The following is a 17,046-nucleotide window of genomic DNA, read 5'->3' on the forward strand; positions in this document are numbered from 1 at the left end:
GTGCATTTTCCGTCGACTTCGATGTATAAGTTATTGCAAATTTGCGGCAATTTGCAAAATGCCGCTATTTGCATTGCCTGCATTTAACCATTTCTAGCGAGGTGCTTGTTAGTTTGAAAGTTTTTTTCTGAATTAATGCAACATAAATGCGACCTTTGCAAATGAAGCATAAGGAAGGATATGAGTATATATATAGCTGTAAATTGACGGCTCCTCTCTATTAGAGTTCATCTTGAGCAGGTTGCAAATTCCCCATCAAATTTTATTTTCTGTTTGGCCACTATCAGGTTTCTCCAAAGTGTCGGAGTCATGTAGTAACCCAAACATTGCCTATCATAATGAGAGAGAGGGGTGGTGGGGTGTGAGAGTCTCTTCAATGTGCTCTCCATGCTTGTCAGTAGAATTTAGAGGCTCTTTGTGTAGTGGGGTGCACACAGCTACTTCAATCACTCAGACATAATAAGTCTCTGCTAGAAGTCTGCATAGACACAAAGAGAAACATCTATTGCTTTGCATCAGTCTTTGTCATGCAGCTCCCATACAGGCCTATAGTCATTCCTAGCAACCATATTTATATCCTACCTACAGCATGAAAGTCCTTCTCCCTGGTAACCTGCACTCAGTGGTATAACATCACATGCTGCTGGCTACAAGTATGCTTGGGGTAACAACGGCTGGGGGATTCGTATTACTATTTTTCTTGAATCATCTAAAATGTAACAATTAATATGATTACTTTTTTTTGGATTGGAGAGAATTATGTGCTAAATTGGAAAAATTAGCAGGGTAATATGCATTTGGAGGTTGGTCATAGCAGAGAAATGAAATGTGCTAATCATATGCATCCTTCTAAATAAAAAAAAATTTATCAAAATATTTTTATATTTTTGTATATTTTTTTTTTTACATTTTTTAAATATTTTTTTCCATTGTAAAGAGTTATTATTTTGTGAATCTCTTTTAGTCCCTTTGATCATAGAGAGTAATTATATACTAAGTAAGAAATGTGACAAAATGCATGTTTCTATAGATTAAATGTAAGTCCATCAGGAAAAAATTGATATAAATCGATATGCAGTGATATTATGACTATTTTGTACAATGTATATTACTTTATTTATATCATATTTTATTATATTATATTTTATTACATTGTTTTAAATAATTTCACAGCAGCAAAGCCATCTTTTATCAGTGGGTTTGCCTCATTTATGCATTGTGATAGCACTCTGATTGAGGTTAGTTTCTGCAATATGGATCCATATTATGGGCATGTTTCAAAAGACATTATGTCCGTATGTCATTAATTTTTAAGCCGTATTTGCCTTCATATTTTTATTATTTCCTATTGGGCAAATACTGATCTGTATTTGCCCAATAGAAAAGAAGGCAAATTCAGAGGTAAATATAAATGCGTGTCGTGGTTTTGAAAAATACAGCCATGTGATCAGCCCTATAGCTTTATATTGGCTCCGTATTATGGTCCCTTCAACACGGACCTATTACAGAGCAAAAATATGCTCGACTAAAAGCCGCCTTATTTACCTGCAGTACTACGTAAAATACATAATGCAAATAAATATACTGTGAATTGTGGCCCAAACATAGGTCTGCTACACTTAGTCTGCTAAGTCTTTGTAATACTATATTATATCATTGCCATTCACCCTCTTGTTAGCTGTTTAGCTGTAAGTATACATTTCAAATCTGGCTGGCATGAGATGGGTTAAGCGTTGTCGCCCGTTTAGGACAAGTGGGACCCTGTTGAGGTATTCATGCTTACTGGCAATTAAGAGAGATATCTCCTTGTAAAGTATTGTTGTATCACAGCACCTGGTGTGACTGGACATGGGGACCTGCTGTGGGGCTGTCACCATGAACCATCATTACCAGGCCTTAATGGCAAGATATATGGGAAGAAGCCTTAAATCTCATTCTCTGAAGTTTATTGAAGATATTTCTTTCTAATTCAGATGGAAGACTTGTTGCTTCCCTTGATGTGGACCACTGTATTTCGTACAATTTGGGGTCTCATAGAGGGACAGGGTCAATCTTTGCATTGCATTTGTCTTACTACTCTGGTCATCTCCTATTGTAGTTTTCCATATTTCCTTGGTGATAGGAGACCATTATCTATCTATCTATCTATCTATCTATCTATCTATCTATCTATCTATCTATCTATCTCCTATCTATCTATCTATCTATCCCATATCTATCTATCTATCTATCTATCTATCTATCTATCTATCTATCTATCTATCTATCTATCTCCTATCTATCTATCTATCCCATATCTATCTATCTATCTATCTATCTATCTATCTATCTATCTATCTATCTATCTATCTCCTATCTATCTATCTATCTATCTATCTATCTATCTATCTATCTATCTATCTATCTATCTCCTATCTATCTATCTATCTATCTATCTATCTATCTATCTATCTATCTATCTATCTATCTATCTCCTATCTATCTATCCATTTATCTATCCATCTATCTACCTGTCTATCGAATATCTTACAGACCTGTTTAAAGCTGATAGACTTATGCCTTAATTTTCTGCATTCACTTACTATTATTGCTTTTTTTATTACTATTCTCTTACATAGCTGCATTACCTGGCATGACACTCTACGCTGTAAAACAAGAACTTACATGTGATTCATTTACAAAAACACATACCTAAAACCAATGTGGCACACAACTAATACTCTACCAGGGTAAACTAGATATATCACACGAGTGAGCCCTGCCCATTCAAGTTTATAGCCTATAAGGAATACCTAAAGTGCATACAGTTGTAGATATACAAATTGTTTTCTTCACTTTGCAGAGGTACATTCCCAAAAACACATAAGCGAATCATTTCATTTATTTTCAACTACATTTTAGGTCTTTAGGGCTTATTCACACATCAGTATTTTTCATCAGTAAGCCAAAAGCAGGAGTGGGTCCAAAATATGGAAGAAATACAAATCTTTGTCTCTATAGGTTCCACTCCTGGTTTTGGCTTACAAAACAATGATGAAAAATACTGATGTGTGAATAAGCCCTTAAATGTAATAATAATCTAATTAATCAGAATAATCAGAATTATCCATCCACTTCACCCATAAGTATATACAGACGCACATGCATAGACATACTCTTACATATATACTAGACACACACAGACACATTTAGCTACATATGCAGAAACATATACATATATACACATATACCTTACATACATAGGGAACACATACATTCCATACTTACACAATGGAACATAGACCTTACATTCACAATTGAATGCATGCCTTACACACACTGAGAAGCCCAGCCAAAATATACATACATCATGCGTAGTACAGTTGTGCAGACATTATTCTGCTCCCATTGATAGTAATGATAAAGACATTCTAGACTCAGCCAATTTTTTATATCAATCTGTATCAGTGGTTGAGAAATTATGTAGGCAGTAATAAAAATAATCAGACTCCAGGCTGCGGAATCTGTATGTAATTCCAAATACAAGATGACTTGCAGCTTGAGAAGTACCCTGCTCCACCACATCTCCTCTTCTACAGCACTCCCAGCCTTCTTCATTAAAAATTCCTTAATTTCCTATACTATTTGTCGTACGGTCGGTCGCAGCAATATCTCGCTGTTCCTTAGGAAGTGGAAGAATTCTCCTACTTTAAGGTTCACTTATATTTGTATAAACCCATGAATCCCTGGGATATCGAAACACAAATTTGGCCTCTGCAGTAACAATATAGTGAAATGTATATCTAGAAATGACTAGTTCTAATTGTTAGGTAATATGTAACAATTAGCTTTAGGACAGTAAATAAATAATTCATAGATACAACATAATAAAATAATAAATAAATACAAATAGATGACAGATATATATATAAAAAAAACACCTAAAGGGTTAATCTCACTGGTTCGTACATTTTATTAATCACAGTGCTAAATACAACACTATTAAACTATAGTTAAAAAAAGCTTCTATTTTTATGATATTCTTTTCTTTTTTTCGCCTTGTTTTTAAGGAATACTTGCAAAATTCCTTAATATCCTGCCACAAGCTTTAAAACTGCATGATTGTTTCATGCTGACTGGGGCTAGGTACAAAAGAGGGGATTCGGTCCAAAAATGAGTAATAAGAAAAGCTTACAATTAAGAATAAAAGACGAGAAAATACATAAAAAACAACATAAAAGCCAGTATTTGTTTTATGATATCATTTTTAATCTATTAGTAAAATTATAAGATGGTGTCCCAAGTCGTGTTTTCCTCCTCCCAGTTCTGTCCCATATCCAGCTCTGGGCTATGTAGTGTAGCAAGTGGAGTCTGGTCTTGGGTAGGGTTGCTATAAAAAAAAAAATGAAAAAATGGGAGACTTTTCTGCATGTGATTAACTTTAGGACAAGATGCATTTTTTTTGCGGTGACATATGTCTGTTATTACGTATGTATCCTATACACTCCATACGTGCCTAATGCGACCCAACATTTAGATTTCGGAGGTAAACTGTAGAGTTTACCATGAAATTAAAACATTGTTTACAATGAAATATTTATGTAGTGTCAAATACTTTTCTTAAGACTCGGTACTCGTTTAGCTTTGACCATAATCGCTCACCAGAGAGATGCTGGCGGATGACCTTGACGCATTTTCAACACATTTTTTCGGGGGGCGCATATTTTCAAATGAAGTTGATCCGATCCATCTGTACACTGAGCTCGGCAATCGTGCGTGCGCCAAAAATCTGTCTTCAAATGTTTTCTGAGAAGGTGCGGCATGAGAAAATGCAGGTTTAATACACAGACACACAGAGAAGTCATTTTTCCTTGCATCAATTTAGCGCTAAAATCCCTTTTTTGTGGTTCCCAATACACGGTCCTCACTCGGATGAAGTATTTCGAACAAAGTATTTCGGTGCTCAAACTGTTTTTTTATTTAATGTTTTATTTTTATTTTTTTTTCTAATTTTTGGATTTTTATTTTAATCTTCAAATGAAATTTCCTTATTGGACCTGAAGCCAACATTAAAAATAATATGGCCATGATATTTTATTCAGAATTACAAAATGTGGGGAAAAAAAGAAAAATAGAAATTATTTAATTTTTTTAAAAAATAATTAAAAATATAGATGCAAATATATATATTTTTTTTAAATATTATTTTTTGTATTATTTAATGTGCGGTAATGCTTTCTACTAGATAAATGAGTGGAAGGCAGTAAAATATTTAATGAGTGTCTATAATCTTCGTCTAACCTGTTGTAAACTGGAGATACATTGTTTAATCTGGAGATTTATTCTTCTGCGGTTTTTAAATGAACGGCTATGATGGAAAAGACAATGGAGAACAACAGTAATTACCTGAAATATTAAAAATGATGAAGGCCGCTATTAGGACGGGATAATCAGTGTCAGTTTAATAACAGTGTGGGCCTGCCTTGCCGCATAGACGTTATCAATAAAAAGACCACATGGACTATTAACCCTTACCACACCCACACATTCTATTCTGCACGAACACTAAACTTTTTGTTTGAAATAGCTTCCAGCATAGAAAGCATATGCATTAAAAACACCCAACGCAAGCCACATGCACTATACATATAAACACATAACACATAATAGCCCTCCTATATTAGGTCAGCCTTAGAAGTCAACAAATACCCTACCTCTACATTACCCTAATAGTTTACATGACCACTACTTAGAAAATGAAATGGTTCATTTATAGTTGGAACACCTGTCAGTGACTCATAGGATGAGGGTACAAGATTCCAACAGCCATAATAAGGCCACAGATGCAGTTCTGGTAGGCCTCATGTGGTCCTAATGTTTCATGCTAAACATCATGAAAAATATGTGAAAAAACAACAAAAAATAATAAAAAAGTATAGAAGAAAATATACGTAGCCATGTTACTGATAAAGCACAATTGCCTACTATGTGGAAGATCTGACTGCTTCAATACATACTGCAAAATAGAGTGACATATATTTAGAGAAATCGTACTAGTAAGCAAGATGCAAAGGTTGGGTGGCAAGTAAGCTACCTACACATAACACATATATAGGTAACCCATTACTTTTACTAGTAGTAGCGATATGACTACTGGTACTACTACTACTACTGAAAATAATTTGAACATATAGCCAAGTACCATCTTATTACTAGTACTATCTTATTACTAGTACCATCTTATCACTAGTACTATCTTATTACTAGTACTATCTTATTACTAGTACCATCTTATCACTAGTACTATCTTATAACTAGTACTGTCTTATTACTAGTACCATTTTATAACTAGTACCGTTTTATTACTAGTACCATCTTATAACTAGTACCGTCTTATTACTAGTACCATCTTATATCTAGTACTGTCTTATTACTAGCTGTATTGTAAAGGGTAGAATATTCGAAGTAGTTAGGCTTCCGATACACATTCGATAGCTGTCTTCGGCTGACATCTTTCTTTCCCAACACCGCCATACAGATGCCTGCTTAGCAGTGAGCATGCATGTGTTCTAAATGTACAGAGGGGAGAAAGTCACTACCAGTGAGTTATCGCCTGAGAATAAAAGGATTGAGCAGTTGAAACCCAACTGCCCAATTCTTGTCTCCATCTTGGGAATAGAGTTGGGAAGCCCCCATACACCTTAGATGATTGGCTGGTCCCATTGAAATCAATGAGTTCTGCCAATCTGTATCTAATGTATCACCCTTAAGGCCCCCATACAAATTATACTTTAGTCAGCTGAACCTGATGATTTGGGTGGGATGGCTGTTGAATGTTTTTGGTAGTCTTTCAACGTTCCCCCGACTGATGATGTCAGAGAAAGAAGGATCAAGTGCTTTAAATTTTAACGGCCTAACATTTTATTCCCCCTGGAGATAAGCTGCCACCAGAGTGTTCTGGTTGTGGCTTTATCCACAAAACACTTTGCAGAACCGAGTGAATTGGGGCAAGTAGCTGTCGGCTGAACATTCGTTCGGTCAACAGCTATTGGCACCTTTACAGTGGACAAGATTAGAGTATGTCCATTAAGTCTATCAGTAATGTTGAAACCACAACTATACACTTTTGCAGAAAATTCTAGTTTTATAGGCACAGCATTTATTGTGACGAACAGAATTGATAATAGCTAAAAAGGATAAATAAGAGGAAATAAATTCCACAATTATATAGGTTTTCAATAACCTGTAGGCCTCCGACACACTGGTGTATTTGGATCTGTGTGCTATAATGTTAATGCATTGCCAGTGCACAGACCTATTATAGCCTATGGGGCTATGCACATTGTGGGCCAATGGTCTGCATGAAAAAACTCATCAAATATCCTATGACATTTCATCTCCATGAAAATGCATGTCAATGGGCAGGCCGTCCATATAGCAGACAGCACACGGACAGGTGTCCATGAGGTGTCCAATGCAAGTTGCTCCTGAGTCTCTCGAGTGCAACTCAGACACAGAGCAACTGTGTTGGTGGCCTTAGTGACCAAACTCCTACATGTTTTATAATACAAAGCAGATTGTTTTTAGACACTGCTGACATTAACTGACGGTTATCTTCTGTCTGTGGCCAGCTAAGACAGGTTGTTTGCTTTGGACATTCTCTTTTGTAAGACGGGCTTCATGGCCACAATGAGATCATTACAGGCTATTCCACTGCCAGAATCTCTAGCAACTAGCTGTAATCTGTAGGGAAAAAAAAGATAACAAGTGTTCTCTTTCTCTGCAGTGCCCCCACAGGGGAAATTAAGTATTACAGAGTGCTCATTGAGTCAATGAGCTACCCATTAAGTAAAATGAAAAAAGTTTGGTAGAGCCAGTAGAGCAAAATGTGATTGTTCTCAGCAAGAAAAACCAAGTAATCTTGTAGATATGATACCTTTCAATGGCTAACAAAAAGACATGATGTTATAGTGAGCTTTTGAACCTACTCAGGGTTATGCCTGAGGAAGAACCCTAAGTAGGTTCAAAAGCTCGCTGTAACATCAAGTATTTTTGTTGGCCATTAAAAGGTATCATATCTACAAGATTACTTGGTTTCTCTTGCTGAGAACAATCACGGTTTGAGCTACCCAAGTAATGCATGGACTGTTTAGGTCCTCCTCAGCAACAGATATTCTTTGTAGCAGGTCTTTGCCCATAAATGAAGGTCTTGAATAGATGCTTTACATGTATCTCAGCACAGGTGCCCAGTGTTGAAGTGGCAAGTAAAGCTAAAATAATCAGTTCAAGTGAGATTTTGGACCTTTTTGTCTTTTTAGGCAAGAAAACTTATCAGAACTGGTCATAAACAATAATTGTCAAGACGGTCACCTTGTTACTTGAGTACTATTGTTCCATGGATGGGAGAGGGGGGCAATGCAAAAAATAATAACACTGGCCAAAGTATATGTCAGTCTATAGAAACAGGGGAGATGAGCGGCTGTCAAAAATCCTTGATGCTGCTTATCTCAGGGAAAAGAATAGATTGGAAGAAAACGGAGGATAAATCCGATGTACCCAATTCATGTGCCTTCTGGCATAGGCCACTGGGCAAGGGTCCAGCAGCCCGTATGTCTCATGTCTATTGGCAGAGTAACTACACAACCTTCAGCAATAACAGCCTCCGTAAACATTACCCTTCCTATCATTAGGTTGTCCAGGTAGTTGACTTATGTACAACTAATTCTCATTAAGCTCACAAATACAAACAGACTTATGCGCCTACTCACAGACAGACAGACGCTCATAAGGAGATGCACACAGACACACATTGTCTTACAGCTGGCGTCAAGAGGTGACATAAATATTAGAAGTGGTTAATTGTCTCTCCCGTGGTTTAACCCTTTCGCATCCGAAATACCATAACAAACACTCAGGGCGATTTTCTCATGGCTTCATGGCTGGTTGCTGCATGTAAAGGAACTGAGGATCCTTTACTTCATTAGTTGAGACATCACTTCGCAAAAGTGACAACTGTACTGTCTCTTGTCACCGGGGTCCTATGAGGAAGTAAGCCAGTTAAAGATGCCATCGATATTAGATCACTGGGGGCCTCACATGGGAAAGCTTGCCATTCATTTCATTGTATTTCCATTTTGCATTAGGTTTTAGTATTTGCAGTAATTAGAATCTGTGCTGCAAATACAGGTAGGAGGGTCATTGCCAACGGGTGTTGTGCTTGGGGTATCAGTGCTTTGGCTTTCCATCAAGGATGTCGCTTGATACTTGACCTGCGATGCAATGTTGGGTCCACTTATAAGTGGTCTGCAGGAAAGCCTATGAGACGTAAAAGTCACATTGTTGGAGATCAAGCAACCGGGACCCAACCAATCCCAACCACAAACTGATCCAGGATAGTGGAACATCTGACCATACATACTACCAATCTGCCTATATGTTTAAAATAGAATGAGTCCAAAGAGGAGTTACAGAAATGATGGAAGGTCTCAAGTATAAAAAGAATTTAATAGAGATGAGCGAACATACTCGCTAAGGACAATTACTCGATCGAGCATTGTCCTTAGCGAGTATCTCCCCGCTCGGCAGAGAAGGTTTGGCTGCCGGCGCGGGTGACAGGTGAGTTGCGGCAGTGAGCAGGTGGGAGCAGGAGGGAGGGAGAGAGGGAGAGAGAGATCTCCTCTCCGTTCCTCTCCGCTCTCCCCCGCCACTCCCCGCCCGCCGCCGGCAGCCGAATCTTTTCTTCCGAGCAGGCAGGTACTCGCTAAGGACAATGCTCGATCGAGTAATTGCCCTTAGCGAGTATGCTCGCTCATCTCTAGAATTTAACCTTTTAACTTTTTTACAAGCCATTTTTCAGGGTTTTTGTATTTTTTCATCCCTGTGTTCAAAGAGCCATAACTTTTTGACTTTTCTATCAACGTAGTTGTATGATGGCTTGTTTTTTGCAAGATGAGTTGCATTTTTAATGGTCTCATTTATTACATTTTATAATGAACTTGCAAACTTTAAAAAACATTTAATGCAATAAAATGAAAAGAAAAAAAACCACAAATGCACCATTTTTCATTGGGGTGCGGGGGTGGAGGTTGAGGTTGGTTTTGTAGTGTTCATGATGCAGTAAAGATGACATGTTAACTTCGTTCTATGGGTCGGTAACATTCTGATGATGTGTTTAGACATAGTTTTTTTCTTTCCTTATGTGAAAAAATTAAGAACTTTTTTGTTAAATAAAATATTGTGAGCCCCATAATGTTTTTATTTTCCTGTTGATGGAATTGTGAGAGAGCTGATTTTTTTGCGGTGTTAAATGTAGTTTTTCATTGATGCCCTTTTTGGCTACATATGACTTTTTATTGGCCGATGCGCCTGTGTCACTAAGCCCTGAGATACATAATGTGACACTAGGATGGTCCAGGGTTTTGAAGATGCAATAATAACAATTATGTTTTTTTTTATTGTTTAGATTGTTTTGGGGGAAAAATATGTTGCTTTTTTAACATTCGTAATGTTATTTAAATTTTTTAAATGTTTTTGCTTATTTTTGTAGTCCCTGTAGGGAATTTGAACTTGTAATTGCTTGATTGCGTCTACAATAATGCAATATTTCAGTATTGCAGTACATTATATTTTTAACGTTTGCATATTAAAGGGGTAGTCTAGGCTCTTATCAACTGATGACCTATCCTCTAGAATGAGTCCAAAGAGGAGTTACAGAAATGATGGAAGGTCTCAAGTATAAAAAGAATTTAATAGAGATGAGCGAACATACTCCTCTGGATAGGCCATCAGTAGTTGATTGGCAAGGGTAGTTGTAATCAGCAGGCAGGGGAGCCAGTGGGAGCACTAGCTTCACTCCAATTAAATTCAATGGGAGCGCTGTGCTGCTATTCCACTTCCTACTCCAGTTACCGACATCCTGCCCTGGACAGAAAATAGAATAGCAGTGCTGTGCCCCCATTGATTTCAATGGGAGTGAAGCTGGAACCCCCACTTCTCCCCTGTCCACTGACAAATACATGCTTGGCTGCCAGACCATCACTGATCTGACATTAAAGGGGTTGTCCAGTTGTAAACTATTATTAGCCTATCCTCAGGTTAGGCCATCAGTGGTAGATCGTCAGGGATCTACCAGACAGGACCCCCACTGATCAGCTATTCGTTAGGCTGGTGTGCTTTGTGCACTGAGCTGATTTCTGCACGAAGCAGACTGGTCCATGCTTACTGGAGTGGCCAGACTTGGTATTACACGTAAAGTTCCCATTCACTTCAGTGGCAACTTTGCCTGCAATACTAAACCTGGCCACTGCAGTAGGAATGGATCTGTCTGCTTCCTGCAGAAATCAACTCAGAGCACAAGCACATTGGCTTGGTAAACAACTGATCAGCAGAAGTCCCGGGCAGCAGAACATTCACTTGTTCAATCATCGGGACCTACAAACTTCTATGCATTGACTGAGTGCATCTTTTGTGCAGCCAAAAAAAATCATCATTGTCAGCAGCAAATCCTCCTCTATGAATGAGGGATCTCCTGCCAACAATAACTAAACTGTACGGGGACGAACAATAGTATGTACAATCATTTGTCCACCATACATTTTGAACTGGCCTTATTGATCAATGCTCCTTACAGACTGAGCCATATAAAGGATCCTTAAGATCCATTTACATACAACCCATTATTGCTCAAAATTTGTTCAAATGATGACTTTTGAGTGATAATCCTTGCATGTGAATGCTACCATTGTTTACTTTTCTGCCGGACGATGACTTTTAGTTGAAGGTAAAGACCATCATTCGGCCAGCCAGCTGATAGCAGGGACCGCACACTGTGATTCCCCACAGTAGCGCTGATAACATTGTTTTCAGCTGCTGTCCTGCTGGAGCTGTATGCAGATAACAGACCACCCGCTGCTATCTGCATACAACAAAGGGAGGCTCCTTTGCGGGCAAATGAAGCTACTAAGCTCCTAATGGGTATTGGTGCCCATTAGTAATTTATGCAAAAGGAACACTCAAAACTGTCATGCAAGCTATCTTTTGAACGAATTTTGAGCGATCATCTTTGCGTGTAAATGGGACTTTAGACCTGGAGGACACCTTTAAATATGTCATGTAATTGTAATAAAATATAAATGTAAGATTTAGCTGCCTTTATGCTTGATAAATGTCCTAGAGAGCACAATAGCTTTCTTGAGCTCCAGTGCCAGGAGGACTGCAGTACATTAGAGTAGCCTCTAGCTACGGTAGCGCTCAGACCTCTTGATGTTCTCCAAATGAAAAAAAACTAAGTATACAGGAAGGAAAGGTGTTACACCTGAACCTCTAGGTAGGGAGGTGTCGGAGGGAAAGTGCTCAGTTATCTATTCATACCAGAGATTGCCTTGGGCTCCTGTCTCAACTCAAATACCACAATCAATGATATATGTCCCTTCATTCTTGTGTTCCTCTATCTGCAGTTACCTCAAAAGTCTTAAAAAGGGCACAATAGATCCTATGCATAAATGTCCCGCGAAAGATACTGTATCTACTTCTATTTCTTACATATTTCATAGATGACATCATCAACAGTAGTGATTAGTGATTAGCAAACATATTATTATGGGCCACTAGTATTGAAGAATGTACTAAACTTTTGGAATCATTATGTAATTATGGAGAACTTGGAAGTCTTAAAGGGATTTCTTTATATAAAGCCATCTTTAAGATCGGTGGGTGCATTTGCACCAACAACCCCCCCCCCCGAGCACCTGTTGAAGGACTGAAATGAAACGAGTGCTGTTTGATGATGTCATCATATAACATTTCATCACCTCAAGTCTTCACTGCGCACCCTAAGGCAGTCTGCGGCACAAAGAGGAGATCACATGTCAGTGTTTCATCACCCCAAGCAGGAAAGGGTTTGTCCAGGACAGGATAAAAGGTTCTGCTGATTTTCCAGAAATAGCGCCATGTCTGTCCATGGGTTGTGTTTGCATTGCAGTTCAGCTTCATTCACTTGAATGAGGATGAAATGCAGTACCAGACGTAACCCATGTACAGATGTGGCGCTGGAAAAGCTGCATTCCCTTTGATCTAGTCCAAGATGAGCCCCTTTAAAGTAAACTGGTCACAAAGTTCATAGTGCTCAAACCACAGGCCTATACACAAGGAGGGAGAAGAAGTGTCAGCCTTGATGTAGGTGGGGAGAGCCTGGCGCTACCTACCCCTTCACAACTCAAACTGTCCGAGAGCTGAGCTCCAAGTCAAACTTCTAAGTATGCACTTTACTGAAATGCAGTAGTATTTCAGAATAAACCATATATGGGCCAAATGGGCTTATCTGTCCCGGGTTCAAGCGGCCCGTGGTTTGGGTGCCATGAACCTGGTGACAGATTCTCTTTAAATAGTTATGATGGTGTCACATGAGAGTTAGGGCACTTCTAACTAGATAAGAAGATATTTCAATTGCACACCTGCCCTAAAGAGGTGTATAGCGGGTTCACATGCACCCATTGGCTAACCATGTTTAGGGTCTCTTAGATATCCTAGTTTAAAGGGGTCTGTCTTAGTGAAGCTATAATGGTTCTACACTTCAATAAATATTCCTTACTAGATTCCATAATCTGCAACATGGTGATCACAAAAGGACAGCAGGGGCTAAATAAAAAATGGACCTCTTCTTAGTGCTACCCAGGACTTGCGTCCTCTGACCTCCCATTCTTTGAAATAACACTTTATGGGATATATGGTGTTAAAAGCACTCTATCTAGGCAGAAGAGAGGCCTCCTGCAAAATCACTAATTTCTATGCCAATGGCATGACTGTCCATGACTTTAGAGGATTTTCCTAGTTCTGCCCATGGGTTAATTCCGATGACACACCTTCTCTGAGATAACTTTGGGGGTGATGTATGTTAAAAAGAGGAAGGGCCTGCTGCCGAATCGCCAATTTCTATGACAATGGCATAACTATCCCTGGCTATGACAGATATGTAATGGTCTGCACAGGCTTCACATATGTGTCATCACTTTAACTTGGAATAGCTGGACATACATGCCCAATCTATTTGGGTGCTGAAAGAGTTAAATGGACAATTGAACATAAACCAAATAGTCCGGCTTGTTTTGCTGTACTTTAACTTCCAGAATCTGGCTCAGCTTTGTAATGGCAGCGTATGGTAGAGGCTTAGCACGGATGTGAAGAGGCGTTTTTAAAAAGAGTTCATAGGATGTTCCCACATAGCGGAAAATAGTGTGAATTGTTTGTAATGGCATCAAAACAGCAGCGAAAACGCCACGGATTCTGACTTTTTGATGCAGACCTGCAATAAATTTTACATCTTCCATTAAAATGATGAAATTTGATGCAAATACGCATCAAAAAACATGTTAAAATTGGCACCGATGGCGTGGATTTAATGTGTATTTGGCACAGTTTTGATGCCGATTTTGGCACGCACTGTCCATTGGAGACAATTTGCACCATTTCCCACTACATGTGTACCCTTTGGGTCCTTTTACCTGGAGTATTAATCGCTGGAACGAGCGAACGAGCGAATGAGTCGTTTTATTTTAAACAATGTCTGTTTATACGCGCCGATAATCATTTACATTTTTTGATTGTTTTTCATCATGGCCCTTTTAAGTCCATAATTGGTCCGTCCAGGAAGTCTAAAAATGTCTGGGAAGGGTTTGTGAGCGACTAAACAATCACGTTTTACATGGAACGACTGGCAAAGTACAATGATTTGTACGTCTGCGTAAAACAAATGATAATCGATAAGTGAACACATTATCATTTAACCCTTTCCAATCCAATTTGTATCCTAGTGTTCCTAAGGGGCTTACTCTTCATCTGCCGTTATACAACGGCGCTATATGCTAGCTAAAGCCAGTACTGCATGAGGTGACATGTTGGATAGGGTCCGACAGCAGAGAGACTGGCAATATACAGTAAGAGAACCTAGACGGACGTCTTCCAACATCGAAGCTGTACAGCCTTAAATCATAGTGTCTTCAGATGTCAGACAGTGGATTGGAAAGGGTTAATTGTTGGCCATGTTCATACTAAATTATCATTGATTTTCACGCGATTCAGAGTTTGGGACACGGAGAAGCTGACCTAAGTTCCTGCGACTTAGCCTTCATTGTGGTGCAAACCCTAAAGACTGCTGTGCCGTCCATCAAGGCCAACCAGACCAGCCAATCAGATCAGAAGTAAGCGGACTATGGCATTTGCCGTACACTGCTGCCACCAACTCTACACCTCCTGTAGTGTGGTGCTGTTGCTGTATTTACTTTTCTAAGTTCCTCAAGTATCACCATGTGGACCTATAAGTATGCTTCACCGCCAAACCCCTTTATATCCCGTGGCAGCATTGGTGACCAATGTGCCTTCAGTAAACCTGATCTTTCAGCCAAGCGAGCAACCACTCCTGTCTTCCCTGACCCTTCAAGTGAGCCTGGTGTGGGCTAATAGATATACCACTAACACCCATAATGACCCAAAACGGACACTACATATACATACATAGTAGCATAGTATAGCCATAGTCTGTATCATATTACCTTTTCCATGGGCTCTATAGTAGCTTTTTAAAATGCTACAGCGTTGCGGAAAGCCTCCCGCATCTTATGTAAGCTGTTCTAGGGATTCTTCGGTCAGGCCGACTGTGTAATGCATTCACCAGCTCTTCTTCTGGCAGAGTCCCACATGCTTCCCCTTTAACCTATTTCTATAAGACAGCCAGAGGCAATTCCCTTTGTTGATGACGCACTGATAATCCCATAATTACAGCTACTATTAATGACGGTGTGGATTTAGATACTCATACTTACATAAAGTTTCTTTGTAGCTGGTAAAGTTACACTACACTTTTCATGACTGTGTGGCAAAAACGAAAATCAGTGATAAAGTTCTGCTAAAAAGATATGTCCTACACATAGCTGTACTCAAGAGGTCTACACCTTTTGAATGGAAACAATATTTCAATTCAATGACTGCAAGCAGAGATCTCAAAGCATACCTGAGTTTCAACAAGTTTCTTAAAATACACCAGGTTCTCCTTACCTGCTCATTTGCTTCTGTTTGTACCATGTTTTATGTCTGTAAGTTTTGATTTTCAGGTGGTCTTTCCTGTTTTTCTGTTAGATTGCCGTTTGAAATCCACTTTCGTAATGCCTAACATTATGCCAGTAGTTTACTGTCCTGCACTTCTTTTCCCTGACTTCCCATGCTGTATTCTCTAATCCAATCAGCAAGGGGGCTGTATCTCAATGCCTGCCCCTCTACTCTCCTAGGATGATTTAGGTCTCCCGACCAAATAGTGAGTAAACCCAATATAATGTGTGTACACACAGAGAGATACGAACAAACACACCCACCCACAGTAGAGGCAGAGATTGTGAAGACTGTTATCACAGTGTCTTCAGATCTGTCAGCCTGAAGCCTCTAAGGCCTCATGTCCACGGGGAAAATCAGGCCCGCTCCGGATTCTCCATGGAGAATCCGTAGCGGGTCCCTCCTGCCCCGCGGACATGAGCGCTGAAAATGAGAATAAATAAGAATAAACTTACCTCCCGCCCACTCCGGATCTCCTTTTCGCCGCGGCGTCATCTTCTCTCCGTCGCGGACGGATCTTCTTTCCTCAGCTCGGCGGATGCGCAGGATGACGTCAGTGACGTGCCCTGCGCATGCGCTGGCCCGAAGAAAAAAGATCTGGCAGCGACGGAGAGAAGATGGCGCCGTGGCGAAGAGAAGAACCGGAGCGGGTGAGTAAATCCCGATTTTTGTCTCCCGCGGATCCGGACGGCTTCCATAGGCTTTAATAGAAGCCTGCGGGAGCCGTCCCCGCGGGAGACCAGCACGAAAATGGAGCATGGTCCAGATTTTTTCATGCTCCATTTTTAAAAAAATCACTTTTATTGACCATCCGCAGGTATTTATCTACCCGCGGGTGGTCAATGCATCCCTATGGGATGCGGATCCGCGGGCAGAAGAAGAGTTAAAATCCACTGCGGATTTTAATTCTTCTTTTGCCCGTGGACATGAGGCCTAAGTGCATGTGAGACAGCTGTGAAGATAGCTCCT

General features: G+C 39.5%; 1 protein-coding gene and 1 long non-coding RNA gene across 3 annotated transcripts in view; one reads left to right on the forward strand and one right to left on the reverse strand.

The window, feature by feature from the left end:
- The window catches only part of LMX1B (LIM homeobox transcription factor 1 beta), a 166,081-nt gene that overhangs the window by 8,976 nt on the left and 140,059 nt on the right, over positions 1 to 17,046 (forward strand). The window lies entirely within an intron of this gene.
- Positions 4,234 to 15,643, reverse strand: LOC136580308 (uncharacterized). Its single transcript, XR_010786948.1, has 3 exons — positions 15,525 to 15,643; positions 4,642 to 4,785; positions 4,234 to 4,369 (listed from the first exon to the last, which is right to left on the reverse strand). It is a non-coding gene; the product is annotated as an uncharacterized lncRNA (long non-coding RNA).

Source organism: Eleutherodactylus coqui, chromosome 10 (assembly GCF_035609145.1).
Source record: "Eleutherodactylus coqui strain aEleCoq1 chromosome 10, aEleCoq1.hap1, whole genome shotgun sequence".
NCBI lineage: Eukaryota > Metazoa > Chordata > Amphibia > Anura > Eleutherodactylidae > Eleutherodactylus > Eleutherodactylus coqui.